The sequence below is a fragment of the Cyanistes caeruleus genome, unplaced genomic scaffold (assembly GCF_971803275.1).
Source record: "Cyanistes caeruleus unplaced genomic scaffold, bCyaCae1.hap1.1 HAP1_SCAFFOLD_76, whole genome shotgun sequence".
Lineage (NCBI taxonomy): Eukaryota > Metazoa > Chordata > Aves > Passeriformes > Paridae > Cyanistes > Cyanistes caeruleus.
The window spans coordinates 2,924,558-2,927,677 of record NW_028255888.1 but is presented as its reverse complement, the minus strand read 5'-3'; positions in this window follow the sequence as shown (position 1 = coordinate 2,927,677).

The window sequence follows — 3,120 nt, the reverse complement described above, 5'->3', positions numbered from 1 at the left end:
GCTGCTGCCGCCGCCGCTGCTGCCACAACAGTCGTGGTCAAGGACTGACTGCTTGGTCCTTGTGGTGCTGTGCAACCACGGGGCTCTGGGACCTCTGTGACCTCAGAGCCTGCTGTCACCTCAGCCTGCTGTCACCCCAGAGACTGCTGTGACCTCATGGCCTTGGCTGTACCCCCTGAGTGTACTCCCATCTGTACTCCAAACTGTACTGGATTGATTGTAAATCTTTGACTTCATCAAAGGGTCATTGCTAAACAAAACCTTGGTTTTGCCTGCTGACACTGCTGGTCATGTTCTGTCCCATGAGATGCTCTTGATGGTTGCCTCTTTTCCTGGGCATGGCACTGGAGGAGGTCCAGGCCCAGGTGATGCCACTGAAGGAAATGAGCCCTCAGCCCAGGGACGCTCAGCACAGACTCCCCCAGCCCCTCGGGGCCCTGCTGCTGGTCACAGCAGCCCCTGCCTGGCTCCTGCCTGCCCACACCGTGGTCAGCCCCGCCTGCTCCTGGACATGGAGCTCAGCCAGGGCTGGTGCTGTGTGGGCTTTGCTGGTGGTACCAGCCAGACACTGGGGTGACAGCTCCATCTCTTTATTGGAACAGAAGAGCTGTGTCAGGCCCTGCCCTGGCAGGAGGGACCCACCTTCAGTCCAGGCCACAGAGCAGGGAGGGTGCCTTCAGGGACACAGGGCCTTGCTTTGGGTGGTGGCAGCATCTGCACAGCAGCAAGCTGGTAACGCAGCTGTGACAGGGACATCACGTATGGGCATGGAGATGTGAAATGTGTGGTGCAGGTGTCCCTGAAGGAGGTGTTTGGCCTTTCCTGTGAAGCTGCAGAGGGGAACCTGTTGAGAGAGGAGATGGCTGAGGCCCCAGCTGCAGCTGGCACACAGGGACCCTCTTGCACACTGGGAGATTCTCACTGTGCTCACAGTTTCCCTCTGAAGACTAAGAGGTGAATGTGGATGGGCTTAGCAACTGGTCTGCAGGCCAAACAATTGAGGGAGCAAAAGAAGAAATAGAGAAAATACAAGTTTATCCATAGCAAGGAAGAAGGCAAGGCCGTTAGCATGGAAACCAATAAAAAGGTGCATAAGGCGTATTTGCAGTTGTAATAAATGGAATTGGTTCATGCTCACTAAATTGTAGCTGTTCTTGAAGTTATTATTAGAAACAATCAAGAATCGGTGTTACAAAGCAGATGTACCCCTTTGCAGATGTTACATGTCAAAATTAAGGTACAGGATGTAGTTTAGAAGATAAATGGTGTCTCAAGACCGAAATGGCCTTGAGATGGATCAAAATTAGACCAAATTTAGGCATTGGGCGTAAGGATTAGTAAACATAAGGCAAATTAGTAGACTAACATAACACAAGGCTTAGTACGCACGCACAAACCTGTAAGGTTATCCAAAGGACAATGAGGAAGAGGAGAAGCCTTCGCCAAAAGACCACCAAAAGAAGACTTAAGACCTCCTAACAACAAGTGAGGCATGTGCCATGAAGAAAAATGATGTAAAGTCAGAAAAATCGGAAATAGGAGGAAACTTACAGGAAACATTAATGAATATGTATAAGCATACAGTATATGAGTTTAGCTTGAAGTGCTTTGTTTTGAAGGTGAGGCAGGGTGGGAAGCCTCCGTACCCTGGTGGGTTTTGCTTATGCTTTAATCATTCTTAATTACTAGTAGATTATATATATAAATTTTAAATTTTTATTAAACTGTATTATTTTACTAAACTGTATTCATTTATACCACACTACTATTCAGTTTAGTAAATTGTATTTATTTTTAATTAAACTGCCATTAAGCCAAGAGACCTAGTTGTCAAAATTCTAATTTCATTTATAACAATATTTTAACAAAGAAGTTGTACAATGTTGTACAAAGTTGTACAATACCAATGTTGTTGTACAATGTTGTACAACAACATTGGTATTTAACAACCATGACACAATATGAGCTATATTAACAAATAAGGCACCTTACGGTGACAACATTCTACTGTTCAAACTGTAAAATATCTTTCTGTACTGATCAGGAGGTCAGGATTTGCTCTTTACAATCCTAATGCTGAATGTCTCCGTAGGCAGTCTGGCCACAGAGAAGAATGAATCCCTTGCAGGCTGCCTCTGTTTGGTCAACCTGCTCCTCACCCCAAGCCTCAGTATGTCTGATATGGCCCACCTGGGACTGACATCCCAAAACATTGATAACATTTCTCTTTAGAATTTTTTCTTTATGAATAAAATCTAATTAATTAATAAAAATAAAATTTTATTTTTTATAATAATATTATTTTGTGTTTTTAGAACCTAATTTTTATATTTATATGAAAGAATTGATACACTTTCAGGAACAAAAAACATTATCGGTCCTTGGTTCAAAGTACCACAATTCCCTTCATTAATTAATTGATCACTATTTCTCCCTCCTTATGCTAATTACACCTATTTTTAGTCCTTTGATCATATTTTTTAATGATTTTCTCCCACAGGGCAAAAGGAGACACTTTGGGGTCTATGGAGACTTTTCTGGGGAACATTTGGGGCAGTTTTGTGTCCGGAGAGGGAATTTAGAGACAACCTGGGGGTCTGGGGGACACTTGGGGAGCCGGGTGGGCACATGGAGGGCCACTTAGGGATTCCGTGGGACAATTCGGGGCCCGGGGGAGCACTTGGGGGTCCAGGGGAGCGCTTGGGGGTCAGGGAGGGGAATCTGGGGGCCCTTTGGGCCCTTGGGCGGCACTTGGGGGGCTGTAACGAGGAATCTATGGGTCGCGGGGGATGATGGGAACTGTAGGCGCCGGTATAGTATGGTTTAATGGGGCCGCGGAGCATCACGGGAGTTATAGGCTCAGCTCCAGTGGATTCCGGTGGGGCGTGGGGCATGACGGGAGATGGAGTCCCAGCTGGAATAGCGCTCTATGGGGCGCCGCGGAGCATGACGGGAGCTGTAGTCCCGAAAGTGGCTCGGAAGGCGCGTTTGGCGGTGAAGGGAAGCACTTGGAGAGCACTTCTGCGTCCGAGCCGTGGCTGCAGGTCCTCGGGGCGAATGTATACGGCTCGGGAGCACTTGGGGGGAACCTGGAGAGCTGTAACCGAGCTCTTTAGGGCG